Consider the following 16,986-nt stretch of genomic DNA (forward strand, 5'->3'; position numbering starts at 1 on the left):
CATCTTTTCTTGCGCTCCAATAGAGGGCACTTTAAGTTCCACTGGGCCCCTTTCATTTGGAGCTCCTTGGGGGAGGTTTGGGAGGGGTAGCCTTCTCTCTCCCACTATCTTCGCTATAATTATGATGGATTAAATCACTTTCCATCTCCGTAGCCAGTTCATAGCAGAGCTGCAATTTGGGGGGGGGGACCCCTGTTTACACAGTTCTTGTTTCCCTGGGTAAATGTTTTAATTTTAGCTTCTGTGAGCATATCATCAAATTATTTACTCAGAGCAGCCATAAATCTTTTATAATCTCTCAGTAGGGCATCATTTGGGGCCTCCATCCCAATGGCTGCCTTATTTCCCAATGCCATAGTAATTTTTCTTACCTTGGCTTCTTCAATAAAAAATACATCTCCAAACTGTTGCATGTAATTCCACAGCTGCCTGAGGGAAACCATAAATCTTTTGATTGTCCCCTGGACTTCACAATCTGGGGGGAGGTTTTAGCCATCCAGCGTCTGTGGGGGGCCCTCCTCCTCTTGGAATGTTTCTGTCAGTGGGGTCACGGCTAAGTCATTTTGATCAGTTCCACCTTCAGCCTCCCTGGCTTCTCTCAGGCAGAGCAATCTCTCTACAGACCTCTCCTCTGTTTCCTGGAGATCCGCTTCTTTCCCAGGATCACGACTGGAATGTTTCCTTTTCCAAACCTCTGCAAATTGTTTCACGAGGCTCTCCTCATTCTCCCCCCGGTTGCTGCCTTGCTGGGACATGTTCTAGGGGGTGGTGGTGTAGGAATTGGGTGCACTCCCCTCGGAAGTTATCAGCTCCGGGATGAGTGCGTGTCTGAGACCTTGGTTAATGTCAGGGCTGCTTCACTCAGTAACCAAGAAAGAAACCACTCAACTCCATTTTGCAGAATTAAGAGTACTTTTACTGGTCATGAGTAGATAGTAGCTAGGCAAAGCAAGGTCTGAGGCAAAAGCGCGTGTAATCATAGATATCAATATGTGACCCAACCCCCTCCCCCTGGTAACCTCAGTCCATAGTCCAATCAGTACACCTCACAGGTGTCATGTGGGAGACATCTTCAAAAAGCATCATCAGGCTGGAATGCCGGACTGTTGGCCTTGGCGGCAAATCTGTTATCTGCAGCATGTGCAGTAGATGGTGAGAACACCTCCCTTTTACAGTCACTCCTGTGCTGACACTTCCCCACCCACATACAATGCCCCCCCTCCCAGTTTCAATGGCAGCCAAAAGCAAGCAGCAAAACAGAGGCTGACAAGATGTTTGTTCCACAGTTGTAAATGAATGGTGTGGGGTGAAAACTGAAAAGTTGTGAGAGATTTGGACATCACAGGTAAACCTACTGATGGAATTTGCAGTTTCCCTTGCTTCTTCTGGAAAGAATGTATATTAATTTGGACTTTGTCCAAAATGTTCCTATGATTTTTCTTGGGCATTGTAGGGAAACAAAATAAGGATCTTCCTATAGATTCCACAGGGGAAAAAAAAAACTATATAAAATCTTGACTAAACTATAACCAACAGACTACCAGAGGTAACTGAGCAGAGACACCACAAAGCTTTTCAGAGAACTTTTCCAATTTCATTTTTGCTGCAACAATATATGCTACTTCTCATTCTCAATCAATGTGATTACATTGAAACTCAACCAAACCACTTTAGCATTTTACTTTCTCGGGAATAAAATCTCCATCAAAGACAACAAATAATGCAAAACAAATAATTGTCTATTCTTTCATGTGTCTATTGTTGAATATAATCAAATGTCTGCCTTCCTCTCTTCAGGCATTATAAAAAGTAAAGGTCCATAGACGTTGGGAAGGATCAAAATACTGGTCCATCCAAAACAGTAATTATATCCAGTAGATGGACTATATAGAGATACAGGATTTGCTCTCTGTGAATGACCAGATCACCCGAACTGATAGTGAAAATCATGGGAGGCTCCACCTACCTGTGCCTGGCTCTATGGCATCTCATTTAGGGCCTTTTTTCACCAAAAGTGCATGCACAGAAGGATCACATTTGCGAACCGGTAGAGAAGGTAAATGTATACCACCCCTGCTATGTACCTTACAAGCAGAAGAGTGAATCTTCAGAGTGAAGAATATGAAGAAGAGTGAGGAGTTGTACTAAGGGTATTTGACTGTCTTCTATTGCTGTTCAGGAATTTCCTTAAATGTATGGCTGAATATTAGGTACATACCAGAGCTGTGCACCTAGTCTTGGTCTCAATTTTTCCTAAACCATTGTGTAGTTTGAAGGGGAAGTGTATTAACATTTGTTCAAGTGAATCTGTTCAAAATTTGTTCAAAATCCCAGATAATCCCAACAATTGCATTTACGATGAAAGCGAATCTGAGTACAATTCCTTCCAAACTTCCCAGCTAAAATCTGTGAAAAAGTGAAGAGTATTGTGTTCATCCACAGTGTGAAGGTTTCATATTTTCTGTAAACTAAATATCTAAATATCTTTTTTCTATTTTCTCCGTTTCTTTTCCCCTCTCTATCCATCTGGGAGTAAATGCAATGCAAAAATATCTAATTTTGCAAAAGCCTTTGTCCAAAGCTGGACATGTGAAGATGGCATGCAGGTATGGCTAATAAGATATGGTTTAGGACCCAGGCAATAATTTTATTGGTCCTTTGGGAACTTTTGATAGGATCCCTTGAGTTATACAGCTGGCCAGACCACCTGTTCAAAACAATGAGGAACTTTAATTAAAATGATATTGCATTAAAGCACTAAAGTAAGACTATCTATGCCCTCCATAAGGGATTATTTTCTGGTATGCTTATTTATCAGACAGATGTTTGCATACAGCTCAGTAAACAAAAAACAAAAATCTTGTAACAGAAACTTTACCCTGGAGCTTTTACAACACAGTTTGCACTAATAGAGCTGTTAAGATTTTAATATCAAAGTGTTTTTATTTATTAATACTGCTTAAAAATAGTTATTAAAATGAAACAGATGAAAATTTAAGAGTAAAAACAGTCATGCACCACTTGACAATACATATTTGTAACAATTAAATGTAAATAAAACACATTTACAAATGAATATTCAATACCTTACCGTTTACTTTAATTATTTACTTGGCCACATCTGCTAAATAAAAACTCCATACTGCTTTGTTTAGAAACTCAAATGCACCAAAACACACAGCTCCTTTCATCCGAAAAGTGAAATACAAGTAAATGCATGCTTATGTACACCAAAAATATCTAGATTTTTCTTTTTATAAATATGATTTGTAAATATTTGTGTTCCAAACCAAGGAATAGAGAATTGGAAACCAACCCTATGGCAGTGATGGCTAACCTTTTCCGGACCAAGTGGCCAAAGCATGCAATGCATGTGCGGCCCTATGCATGCCTTCCATGCATGCATGCGTGCATGTGCCCTGCCCCTGTGCATGCATGCATGCCTCCTGCATGCGCCCTACCCTCTGCACATGCATACATGGTCTTTCTGCATGCACCCCCTGCATGTGCCCCCTGCATGTGCATCTCTGCACATGCGCGGCAGAGACATGAACACCAGCTGGCTGGCGGGTGGCATGTGTGGTGAAGCTGAGTTGAGGCGACAGCTGGTGTGTCCACAGAGAGGGTGCTGCATGCCACCTCTGGCACGCGTGCCAAAGATTTGCCATCACTGCCCTATGGTATTCTACTTTTCTTTATTATACACAAATCTTTATGTAAATCATTCTTTTCAAGATTCCAGGCTTATTCACTTAATATTTAGTACAAGAAGAGTGGAAGACGTATACAGTGGCTTTGATCTAAGACATACCTATTTAATATTTTGAAGTATAATTTTATGGTTTTACCTATACTACATGGTGTACATGAGTCCATTAAGACTGATTTCAGGATCAAATGTTCTTATTAACCCAAGGATAAGAATCCTGTGAACAAATGTTTCAATCTTGATATTCAAAAGATGATGCTTGCTTGGGAGACATTACATTACATGTAAAGATAAAGGTTCCCCTGGCACATATGTGCTAATCATTCCCAACTTTAGGGGGCAGTGCTTATCTCCATTTCAAAGCTGAAGAGCCAGCACTGTCCAAAAACTTTCTCCATGGTCATGTGGCTGGTGTGACTAAACACTGAAGGCTCATGGAGCGCTGTTACCTTCCCAGGAAAGGTGGTTCCTATTTTTCTACTTGCATTTTTACATGCTTTCGAACTGCTAGGTTCACAGAAGCTGAGACAAGTAATGGGAGCACACTTTGTTACACAGCACTAGGGATTACATTATATTTAATCACCTACAAATATCATGTTTACACACATCAATAGGGTTTCCAAATCATTTTAATACTGACCTCGCCGTGCATCCCAGGAGACCACTAGTGTGCCGGTTCCTCAGGAGACTGCAGTTGCCAGGGGGAAGCCCATGAAGTTGGGTGCTGCCACATCCCGAGTGGCACGCACGGTGATGGACAGATGGTGCGCAAGGGGGTTGTGTTTTTCTTATGGGGCTCTTGGACATTTAGCCACAGCTTGCCTTAAGAAGAGTAGGGGGGGAAGACTTCCTGGGAGGAGCCTGCTGGTGGTGGCAGCAAAAAATCAGCTGCCTCCGAATTCCTGGCTACGTACCTGTTTAGAGGATCTTCCATCTGATGTCTTATCAGGTTTTCTTATCCTTCAGGCAAGAAGGAAAGAAGAAACTGTTTTGCTGGCAAATGCTCTTCGATTTTTGCAGCTTTTGTGCTTGCAGGGAAAGGGGGGCTAGCCCAAGGCAGAACGGCTGTCCGTGCTGGGAACTTCAAACTGCCTTGTGCAGGACAAAGTAGGTCTCCCCCACTCTGTTCAAAGTTTTGTTTGATTTAATCTTATCACGAGCTGAATCCGTTTGCGTGGACAATAATTGTTTATCAACATTTTAACTTCTTTTCTTTTTCTCCTCCGAAAAATTATTTACTTAGAGGCTTTTAAAATGGCGCCGAGCAGGCTGGTTTCTCCGGTAATAACGAACACTTTTTGTTAATCCTCACAAGAATTCAAAACAAAAGAGATTGCTTATCATATGTTTTGGTTTCACAATAGGCCAGCAGAAGCTTTTTAATTAGTTTCATTTCTACAAGAATTTTACTCCTTCATTAACCTTGCTTATCTGGAAGTTAAATGGTGATGAATCTGCTGAATGGTCTTGTTACAAAGTTTACTCACTGAAAGTTTTGCCAAGCCTTAAACTTCAAAATAAAAGGGGAACTCAGCCTCTTTACTTAAAGCTGCATATTCAGGCAATAGAGTTTTATTAACTGCAGACAGATAAATTTTGAAATGGCCTCAAAACCAAATATTAACTTGAAGTCGTCACCCTCTACTTCCAGGGGCACATCCTCAGTGCCTGGCACAAAGCTGCAGCCTCCGCTTCCTACGCCCCCTGCTGGGGATGTGTTAACGAAAGAATTTTTCCTGAGTAATCTAAGCGAGGCTCTTAATGCACAGACAATTAAAATGGAAGATAAGTTTAGAGATAATAGAGAGGTGGTAAAGCAGGAGAGAAAAGAGGAAATAAAAGAAATGAAAGAAGAAATTAAAAGTGAAATAAAAGGACTTAAACAGGAGCTGTATGAGAAATTTGATGCTAAGGTTGGTAAAATTAGAGACGACATGCTGAGACTTGTAACTGTATTAACAGAACATATTTCTGGAATGGAAGATACTCTAGAGGTTCTTAATGATGCCAATGCTAACTTGACATTGAAAACAGAGGTGGTGGAACAAAAAGTGGAAAATGCTGAAAAAGAAATTATTATGATACAGTACCAACAAATGGAGTTTGCATTAAGAGTAAGGGGGCTGCGTGAGGAGAAACAGGAGAACCTGAAACAGATCCTATCGGAAGCTTTTGACCGCCTGATGGGAAGACCAGGGACCAACCTAGACTGGCAAATTGACAAAGCTTACCGCGTTAACTCCTGGCTGGCAAAGCAGAAGCAGCTTCCTCGAGACATCGTTATATATTTTACTACAAGAGAGCTTAGAAATATGGTACTGCAAGCGTCTTATAACACTAAGCTTCAAATTGGCGGTCAAGACCTGGCTGTTTTGAAAGAGATACCACCTCAAATGTTAAGAGCCAGGAGAGACTACGCTTTTTTTGGTCGAAGAACTCAGAAATCGTCAGATACAGTATAGATGGGATGCACCATTTGGCATCATATTTACATTTGATAAGCAAAGGTACCGCCTCAACTCTGTATGGAAAGCCCGAGATTTTTATTATAATATATTGAAGGCCAGACACCCTGCACCATCTGGACCTAGAGAAAGACCACAAGAAGGACAGGATAGACAGCAAACTACACAACCACCAGACAAGATGGAGCATCTCTCTTCTCTAGAAGTGCAAGGTGCTATGGAACCAAGACCTAGCCGCATGACTACTAGACGTATGGAGAAACAAGCTAAAAAGCAACAGCATCAACAATCATCGGCCATCGATCAAGGAACTACAATAACAAATCTGGAAGCAGTGGGAGGAGCTAGACCTAAGGTTAAACAGGCCATGCAGGAAGCTCTAAAAATGCTTCAACCAACCAAAGATGACAACTAAGATTTTAACATGGAATGTCAACGGACTGAATTCTCCACAGAAGAGGAAGAAAATATTTCATTATCTCAAACAGTTTAAGAATGATGTAATTTGTTTGCAAGAAACTCACATCAAGTCAACTGATCAAAAATATTTGATCAACTCAAAACTTGGTCAACATTTTGCAGCTTCTGCTATGGAAAAGAAGAATGGTATAGTTGTATACTTAAGAAAAGATATGAAAGCTGAATTAATAGAAGCAGATCCCTTCGGAAGATATATTGCTTTAGACTTAATCTTAGAAGGGAAAAAGACATTACTTTTGGGAATTTATGCTCCCAATCAACAGCAAGATAGATTCTATAGAAATCTTCATGCTAAATTAGTACAGTGGGACTATAGTTCCTGTATACTATTGGGTGACTGGAATGGAGTGATAGACACTAAGAGAGATAAGAAGATTTCCCGCCTAAATACCAAGATGCGAGCAAAGTTACCCAAATCCTTCTTTGACATTATGGATGATTTTGAATTGAGAGATATTTGGCGAGAAAGAAATGCAGAGGAATATGACTTCACTTTCTTCTCGGACAGGCATCAATCCCTTTCAAGGATTGATTTTATTCTAACCACTAATGATTTGCTTTCTAGGGTCAAGAAAACAAAGATTGCGGCTAGGGTCCTTTCGGACCATAACCCAGTTTGGATGGAGTTGGGAAGGGTAGTGCAGGCAAGAAGGTCTTGGAGATTGAATGAAAACTTATTTAGATATGAAAAGTATATTAATGATTGTAAAAAATTACTATCTGAATATTTTGTTTTGAATATGAATAAGGGTACATCTATGGAATTTGTATGGGATGCAAGCAAAGCGTATATGAGAGGAGTTTTGATGAATATAAATAAAACACATAGAAATAAGCAAGGGTTAAAACGAACAGAACTGGAAGAGGAAATTAAGAGAAAAGAGCTGGAGTTAACAATGAACCCAGACGATACAAAGGTTAAGGAAGCTATTAACATATTAAAATCTCAATTTGACATGTTGATCTCTGACCAGGTAGCTACTAATTTATTATATGCAAAACACAATACTTTTTGTAATGCAAACAAACCTGGCAGATGGTTAGCTTATCAGATTAGGAAAAAAAGGAAAACTCAAAATATATCTAAACTGATTTACAGAGGGAAGGAGGTGTTTCAACAGGAAGAGATTCAAAAGGCTTTCTGGGAATTTTTTACAGAACTGTATAAAGGGGATAAAATTAATGGTTTAGACATAGACAAATATTTAGACAAAGAGAAAATACCTTCAGTTAGAGAAGAACACAGGCAAAAATTGAATCAACCAATAACCTCGGGGGAAATCCTGCAGGTAATTAAGCAATTAAAGTCAGGGAAAGCACTAGGTACAGATGGCTTGACAGCGGTTTACTATAAAAACTTACAGTTAGAAATGGTAGAACCTCTTAGAGAATTATTTAATATGATTCAAACGGAAGGTAAAGTCCCTCCATCTTGGAAGACAGCGTTTATATCTTTGATACCCAAAGAAGATCAAGATACTACTCAACCCAAAAATTATAGACCTATTTCATTACTGAATGTAGATTATAAAATTTTTACTAAAATATTAGCAAATAGGTTAATGTTGGTCATTCAACAATTGATACATACGGACCAAACAGGTTTTATACAAGGGAGACAGATGAAAAGTAATGTCAGATTAATTATTAATGCATTAGAATATTTGGGAAAGAACAACCAGATCCCTGCTGCGTTTATATTTTTGGATGCTGAGAAGGCCTTTGATCGAGTTAACTGGCAATTTCTGCTGAAGATACTGCAAAAAATGTAGATAGGAGATAATTTTTTACAGTCAATTAAAGCAATATACCAACAGCAAACAGCACAAATCATAGTCAATGGAAGTTTAACAGACTCTTTTCAAATTGGAAAAGGTACAAGACAGGGCTGCCCTTTGTCCCCATTATTGTTTATTATAACTTTGGAAGTATTGTTGAATAAAATACGGGGCTTGGATGGTTTAAAAGGGATCAAGATTAGGCAGCAAGAATATAGAGTCCGCGCTTTTGCGGATGATTTGGTCATAATATTGGAACAACCGCAGGAATCCAGTATGGTTTTAATGAATACGATTAATCAATATGGTCAAGTGTCGGGCTTTAAAATAAACTTAGGAAAAACCAAAATATTAGCTATAAATATGAATATTAAACAAAAGGAAGAATTAGGAGTGATGCTAGGATGTGAGGTAGTTAAAAAAGTCAAATATCTTGGAGTTAACATTTTAACTTCAAATGGGAAATTATATAAGCATAATTATGAACCACTTTGGCATAGCATACAGACAGAGATGAAAAAATGGGAGAAATTGCACTTATCTTTGCTGGGTAGGATAGCGGCAGTGAAAATGAACATTTTACCAAAATTTTTATTTCTTTTCCAAATGTTACCTATACTTAAAAAAGATGTGAACCTTTTAGAATGGCAGAAGGGTATCAACAAATTTGTGTGGGCAGGAAAGAAGCCGAGGGTAAAGATGAAAATAATGCAAGATGTACGTGAGAGAGGAGGATTGAAACTACCTAATTTAAAACTATATTATGATGCAGTGGCTTTATCTGTAATTAGTGATTGGACTCATTTAACCAATGATAGAATATTGAATATTGAGGGACACGATCTGGTATTTGGTTGGCATGCTTACCTGTTATTCAACAAAAAATTGGATAAGAATTTTAAAAGTCATATTTTAAGAAATGCTTTATTGCGGGTTTGGAAGAAATACCAATATAAATTAAATGACAAGATACCCATGTGGGCAATTCCTAGACACGCAATTGAAAATATGAATACAGCACAAAAACAGGACAGAATTACTTACAGACAGCTTCTTACCTCGGAAAGGGGGGTATTACAATTAAAATCTTTAGAGGTATTAAAAGAGGAGAAGGTAGTTCAAACATGGTTCCAGTATGGGCAATTACAGGCTAGGTGGAAAATAGATCAAAAAATTGGTTTTATCCAAGTTGAGGATAATCTGTTTAAACAAATAAGAGATCAAAGCTTAATGCATATAAAGAGGATATATAATGTATTAATACAGATGGATTCGGAAACAGAATTAGTTAAAGATTGTATGATAAAATGGGCTCAAAATATTGAGGAACCAATAATGTTGGATACATGGGAAAGAATCTGGGTAAGAAATGTGAAATTTACACAAGCTCAAAATCTGAGAGAAAATTTTTACAAGATGTTCTATAGATGGCATTTAGATCCTAAAAAGTTGGCTTCTATGTATCCGAATGTACAGCCTAAATGTTGGAGGTGTGGTTCTCTCGATGCTACATATTATCATATATGGTGGACCTGCCAAAAGATTAAGGCATTCTGGATAAAAATATGGTGGGTCATGCAAAATGTTTTTAAAAGAAGGATAAAGTTTATTCTTCAGTTATTTTTACTAGGTATATGTACTGACTTTACAGTGGTAGAGACCAATTTGATTCTGCACCTGATAACTGCAGCAAGACTGTTGGTGGCGCAATATTGGAAGAAGGAAGACTTGCCTACAATCCAAGAATGGACATTGAAAGTAACAAACTTAGCCGAGATGGCTAAAATATCAGCATATCTCAAAGATCATTCAAATGAGATATATAAACGAGACTGGAAAAAATGGATTGACTATATACAAAATAAATACGGGACCAAGAAATTCCAGTTAGCCTATGCTTAAGATCAGAAATGATTTAAACTGTTAAAAGTTAGTTCAGTAAGAAGAAGCTAAGGTCAATGTAGAATGTCATTAATTTCTTTATTTCTTTTTTCTCAATAGATTTTAGACTGTGTTAGTTAAAAATCCATACCGTGTACGGGTTCTGGGAAGTCGGGGGGGGAAGGAGGAGGGGGGTGGGGGGGTGGAGGGAGGGAGGGGCACACACAAAAAAATTGTACTTCAATGTCTTAATGATTGACAAATGATGAAATATTTGTGTTTTTTTTTTAAAGAAATAAAAAAAAAGAAGAGTAGGGGGGCTGCGAGGTCCGAGAGTAACCTCTCAGCTCCAGAGCCACGTGTTAGGACTTGGGCAGGGCCCGATCCAAAGGAAACGGTGGGTCGGGCACAGTCCAAAACAGAGGTGGACAGGCCGCCAAGGCACATGGTTTTAGCAGCACACATCCTCTTGTCGGGTAGTCCGCAGGGAATTCCGGTCCATGCCTTGGTCAATTCTGGGGCTACCACGAACTTTATGGATGCGGCGTTTGCTACAGTGTACGACGTCTCTCTGTGTCCGGTGGAACCACCGATGCCCGTCGAGACTATTGGCGGATGGTTGCTTCTGTCTGGGCCTATCAAGGCTGCCATGCAACCTTTGCATTTGATCCTTGGGGAGCACAAGGAGGCCATCCAATTTTATGTGACTTCGGGCCTGCATCTCCCCGTGGTCTTGGGCTTGGCTTGACCCTCAGTTCTACTGGTCGCAAAATCTGGTCACGTTCCCGTCCCTGCAATGCGTCGACCATATCTGGCGTCCACCTTGGGCGAGCAGGTACCCAGCTCGCCCAAGGTGGACGTGCCTCCGGGTTTAGCGGACTTCGCGGATGTCTTCAGCAAACAGGAGGTGGATCAACTGCCACTGCATCGGCCTTATGACTGTCCCATTGACCTGGTACCTGATGCGAAGCTCCCTATGGGTCGTCTATACTCCATGTCTGAGCCGGAGTTGACCGCGTTGCGAGACTTTCTTGATAAAAACCTTGCCTGGGGGTTTATCCAGCAGAACCGGATAAAGACCGGGGATCTGAGACTTTGTTGTGATTACCGGCGCCTGAATGCCATCATGGTATGTAACCGGTATCCGCTGCCCCTGATTTTGGAGTTGTTGGAGCAGCTCTGGGAGGCAACCGTATTCACGAAGTTGGACTTGCGTGGTGCCTACAACCTGGTTCGAGTCAGGGTGGGGGACGAATGGAAGATGGCCTTTGGCACCCGGTACAGACATTTCAAGTACACGGTCATGCAGTTCGGGTTTACCAATGTGCCGGCGGTCTTCCAACATTTTATGAAAGATATCTTCTAGGACCTGTTGGATTAGTTTGTCATCATTTACCTGGACGACATCTTGATCTACTCGATGTCCTGGAAGGATCATCAACGTCATTTGCGTCTGGTCTTGCAGCAACTCCGAGAACATCGTTTGTTCGCAAAGCTGGAGAAATGTGAGTTTTGGCAGACTACCACTGAGTTCCTGGGGCACCATATCACCCCTGAAGGAATTGCGATGGAGGCGGGCAAGGTGGAGGCGATGCGTAGTTGGCAACCTCCTCGACGTATGAAGGATGTGCAGAGACTTCTCGGGTTTGCCAACTACTACCGGACCTTCATCTCCAGCTTTGCTTTCTTGACCGTGCCCCTCACTTGGCTCCTGCAAAAGAAAGTGCCATTTCGCTGGGGTCCCACGGAGCAGCGAGCGTTCATGGCCCTGAAGTAGGCTTTTACGAAGGAGCCGATCTTGAAGCACCCTGATCCCCATTGTCCATTTGTTGTGGAGGCGGACGCGTCTGACGTCGTGGTGGGTGCGGTGTTACTGCAGACTCACGCCCCTGATGGTACCCTTTTCCCTCGCACTTACTACTCTCAGAAACTCAATCCTTCCAAGTGCAATTACACCATATGGGAGAAGGAGTTGTTGGCTATCAAGGTGGCGTTTGAGGCCTGGAGGCATCACCTGGAGGGGGCCAGGCATCAGGTCAAGGTCCGGATGGATCATCAGAATTTGGAGTTTTTGACCATGGCACGTAAGCTGAACCAACGGCAGATCCGGTGGTCTCTGTTCTTTGCCCGGTTCAATTTTAATGTGATGTACATCCCTAGTGCGTTGAATCAAAGGGCGGATTCCCTGTCTAGGAAACTGGAGTACTCTGACCCTGCAGACTCGCTTCCACCCCGGACTGTTCTACCCATTGAATCCTTCGCTGCAGTTCATGAACCTGTGGATGTACGGTCTCTGATACGGGATGCGCAGCAGGGCGACAGGTGGGTGGAGCAACGAAAGGTGGAAGTAGGGCCGGCTTCCTCGTGGACCTTTGATGAGGACCTTTTGAGGTATTGGGACCGGCTCTATGTGCCCACAGGGCCCATCCGTGGACTCGTTCTCTCCCAGTGTCATGACACTCCAGCAGCAGGACATTTTGGTCTTTTCAAGACATTGCACCTGGTCTCCCGTACGTTCTGGTGGCCCCGCTTACGAGACGACGTGCAGAAGTACATGACGTCGTGCGTCCAGTGTTGACAGGCCAAGTCGGTGATGGGGGGTCCTCCAGGTTTATTGCAGCCCTTGCTGACCCCAGACAGAACCTGGGGAGCCGTGTCCAAGGACTTCTTGACCGAGCTGCCTCCATCGTCAGGGTTTACCATGGTCCTTGTTGTGGTGGACATGCTCACCAAGATGGCACATTTCATCCCCTGTCGGAGATTGCTGACAGCTCGCGCCACGGCCCGCATGTTCATCTAACACGTGTTCCGCTTGCATGGCCTACCTGACCGGTCATGTTGGACCGTGGGACACAATTCACAGCCCAGTTTTGGAAAGGGCTGATGGCAGCTCTAGATGTTCAAGTATATTTGTCCTTGGCGCACCATCCCAAAACCAATGGGGGTACGGAGAAGGTGATTGGGATTCTAGAACAGTACCTGCACTGTTTTGTGAATCAGCAGCAGAACAACTGGGCGGAGTACCTGGCTGTGGCAAAGCTTGCATTTAACAACTCCCAGCACACCTCCACACATGGACGACGCCCTTCATGGCTAACATCGGGTACCACCCTTGTTTTTTCCCTCTCACCCGGTGGACTCCTCGGTCCCTGCAGCACAGAATTTCCCCTCTGAGCTCCAGGCAGTCCACCAAGTGGTGCACCGCTATCTGAACTAGGTGAAGGACGATTACAAAAGGGTGGCAGATAAGTCTCGGCATGTGGTGCCGGAGTTGGCTGTAGGAGATCGCGTGTGGCTGTCCACGCGGCATCTTCTATCCCACCGGCCAGCTAAGATGTTAGACCACTGGTATCTTGGACCATTCCCCGTGGAGGCCATCATCAACCTGGTGGCTTATCGCCTGACCTCCCATGCTCGATGCGAATGCACCTGGTGTTCCATCACTCGCTCTTGATCCCTGAATGATCGGCTTGTCCTCTCTGCCGACTCTCTTCCCCTCAGCCATCATCGTGTGTGGTGGACACGCGGCCACTGCACGATGTGGCCTGGATCTGTGACTCAAGATGGCTCAAGGGACGGTTCCAGTATTTGGTAGACTGGGCGGACAAGGGGTCAGACAGGGGAACCTGGACAGATGCAATGGCTGTGCATGCCCCTGCCCTGGTGCAGGCCTATCATATGGACAACCCCTCCCGACCACATCCTGAGCGTCAGACCCCGGGGAAGGGCCCTGCGGTGAGGCCCAGTGTTGTGGCCCAGCAGGAGCCGTTGGAGCTGCCACCAGACTCCAACAGCGAGGGGTCTTATGAGTCGGCACTGGAGGATGTGGAGGACCCTGGACAGGGTTCTGACTCCAAGCAGGGCACAGAGAGACTGGTTGGTCACCAGGTCATTGTTGCCAAGGTTTGTAGGACTTGCTGCCAGAGTGCTTATCTCTTTGTTTCTGTGGATTGCAGCCAACGAGAGTCTGGACTGATTAAAAAACATTCTCATTTACGTTTGTTTCGGCTGTCGTTCCTGGACGAAGAAGGGGGGTCAGAACACTGACCAATACCTTTTTTGGGAGTGCCCTTAAAAATAAAACAGAACCAAGCTTAATTCCTTCCTTCCTTCCTTCCTTCCTTCCTTCCTTCCTTCCTTCCTTCCTTCCTTCCTCCCTCCCTCCCTCCCTCCCTCCCTCCCTTCCCAACACAAGCAATAATAGACATTCCTCGTTACCAATAATCCTTACATGTCATAGGCCCTGATCATCGGAGGGCTCATCACTTTCCAATGACATGGTTGCCCAACCAATTTGATCCTTCAGTATTGGCATGCCCCAAGGGCCTTCAATTAAACTATATCATCTATCAGGATCACAAAAAGCACACCTTCTTTGAACTGGCACCTGCTAGAACAAGGTTTTGCCTGGAAACTCAATGGCCCACTTTAGAAGAGGCCTGGAGACTTCACAAAGTCCCCTTGCTTCATTGCATTGCATTGTTATCTTTAATGTTTATCTTATATTATTTATTGATTTTTATTGCAATTAGTTTTCTTGATTGTTGTGAGCCACCCAGAATTGTTGAGAGCCAGGCAGCATAGATGTCCCCACCCATCCTCTTTAACCTGAAGCTTAACTGCAACTAATTCTGTATCCGATTATGTACTTTATTCTTCATACTTTATACTTTTTCACTTTTTAAAACTAAGTATTAATATGTTTGATCAAAGCTTTCAAGTAAATTTTGATCATAATTAATTATAAAAAGGCCTTTTGAAAACATGCGCCTTTGATCATATTTTATGTGACTAATTAAAGTTAGTAATTAAAATGATTTTTTCAGTAAATTTATACAGTATTAACAAGCAAATATTAGACTGGTGGATTTTCACATAATGCAATGACATTCAATTTAAGAGCAGCATGGAATGAATCTAATGAAAGTGAAATTATTATATCATTGTAATAAGATTTAATTCATTCTTTAATTACAAATAAATGAGGCTATGGTTGAAGTTTCAAAATGTAGAGCTAAAATAAAACAGCTGTAAATGGCAATTTAGTTTCTGGCAGGCCAGATGTGCTATTTCTTCACCGAAGATGGACTATTTCATGGTGGTCTGTCACATTTCTCAGATTTAATGCATTTCAAATAGCTTTCCATCATTACGTCAAGGTAGAACTTCACAATATGTTTCATATTTTCTGCCTCATACATCAAACTATAAAATGTTATCTGTGAAACACAGCTGTCATTGTGCAAAATTTTCACTAAAGTTCTCATTTTTATCTGACATCTAGAATTACCTAAAATAATAATAATAAAAATTCCTTCTATATTGCATATTTGTCTTTGTACTCATTCTGTCTCTGTCAGTCCACATACAGCATAGCAAAGTGATATTTAGAAAACACATTGGCTTTTCTGCAAGATAGGCAGGAAAGTCCACTTTTATGCATTGTCATATTTTAGAATAGAAATCAGATACCTACAAATTCAGAAAATGTACACTTGCCCTGACATCCAGTGAGACTTTATGGCAGTGGTGACATTCAAAACTTTTACTACAGTTCTGTGGCCGTGGCTTGGGGAGTGGGGTTCTGTGACTGAGTGAACATGGCCAACTCAATGTCACTCATGGCCATGTCCACTCATCACATGCACCCCACCACCACCAAGCCACACCCACAGAACCCGGTAGGAAAAAATATGTGTATGAATCCATTCACAGCAAAACTGCTGCTTCTTTTATGGTCCTCCCTGGACCCCTCCCTCCCAGGGCTCGAAGTACCTTAAAGGGGCAGGCTGCAGCAGCTCCTCTGTGAATGGGGGGAGAAATGTTAGGATTGTCTCTGCCACAGAATTCAAAGTTAAAAGCAGCAAAGACAATCTGAACATTTCTCCCTCTGTTCACAACAGAGCTGCTGCTCCCTTTATGGTCCCCCTCAGCCCTCTCCTCCCGGGGTCTACCTTAAAGGGACAGGCTGCAGCAGTTCTTCTGTGAATGGAGGGAGTAAAGTTCGGATTGGGTGAGTGGGTCAAGCGGCTGGAAGGCAGGAAGAGGTGAGTGGCAAGCAGGTGATCAGGCAGGCATAGGTGGGGCCACCAGGAATTTTTGCCACCGGTTCAGAGAACTGATGCCAATTGTCCCTGCCGGTTTGGCTGAACTGGGCTGAACCAGGAAGATTTCACCCCTGCTTTATGGTCAGAGAACTGCTGGGACTGTAACCCATTGCACAGCTGTAGTATTTTTGGGACTGATCTTTAATTTGGAAATATTAAAAAAAATGCTGTTGCAAACACCAAACATATGTTGCTGGACGCTAGAAATTAGGACCGAAGCTGAGCAAATGATTTGAAGACAAATGTCCTACTTTACTTCCTGGCTTCCCTTCTCACTCCCATGGCTGGCATGTATCATCTTCAATCTTGAGTCCACTAGCAGAGGCCTGGGAGTCTGAGTACAATATCTTAGCTTTTCGTAGAACAGAATTCTTCTGGACAAACAACTGTGGTGTTGTTCCTTGGCTCTGTTGGAGCCTCTTTCCCAGTTTAGGAGTCACAGCCCCAAGTACGCCTACTGAGGTTACTTTGGCCTTTATTTTCCACATCTTCTCAGGTTCCTTCTTCAGGTCCTAATACTTTTCCAGCTAATTATACTTCTTCTTGATGTTGCTACCACTTGG

At 42.5% G+C, this 16,986-nt stretch overlaps 1 pseudogene; it reads left to right on the forward strand.

Annotated features, from left to right (window-relative positions):
• Positions 1-11,112: 11,112 nt before the first annotated feature.
• On the forward strand, positions 11,113-12,404 carry LOC148043833 (uncharacterized; annotated as a pseudogene).
• The last annotated feature ends 4,582 nt before the right edge of the window (positions 12,405-16,986 follow it).

The sequence above is a fragment of the Thamnophis sirtalis genome, unplaced genomic scaffold (assembly GCF_051295495.1).
Source record: "Thamnophis sirtalis isolate CommonGarterSnake01/CBP01778 unplaced genomic scaffold, rThaSir2_p1.2 scaffold_10, whole genome shotgun sequence".
NCBI classification, from domain to species: Eukaryota; Metazoa; Chordata; class Lepidosauria; order Squamata; family Natricidae; genus Thamnophis; species Thamnophis sirtalis.